Below are 330 nucleotides of genomic sequence, written 5' to 3'. Positions count from 1 at the left end.
CACAATCTATGTACGAATTGCTTGCTGTCTTACTATATGTCTCTCTTACCAGATTTTCTACCTATATGTTTTATAATTGCTGCATTCTCTTTTTTTTCGTTTTCCGACCCATCTTTTTTCACTAATCTATGACAATCTAGGAGAATCAATCTTCATTAACCTGCCAGAATCAATCTATTTATCTATTTATCACCAACTGTTATCTTTTTTCGCTTTTATGGAATTCCCTGTCATTCTCATACGCGTTGTTTTACTAGTTTTTATCGTATTTTCTATTTATCAGTCTCGTTTATTGTATTTACTTCTAGTATTTTAGCATCTCTTATTTGA

The sequence above is a fragment of the Penaeus monodon genome, chromosome 19, assembly GCF_015228065.2.
Source record: "Penaeus monodon isolate SGIC_2016 chromosome 19, NSTDA_Pmon_1, whole genome shotgun sequence".
Taxonomy (NCBI): domain Eukaryota; kingdom Metazoa; phylum Arthropoda; class Malacostraca; order Decapoda; family Penaeidae; genus Penaeus; species Penaeus monodon.
Note: the sequence above shows the minus strand (reverse complement) of the source record.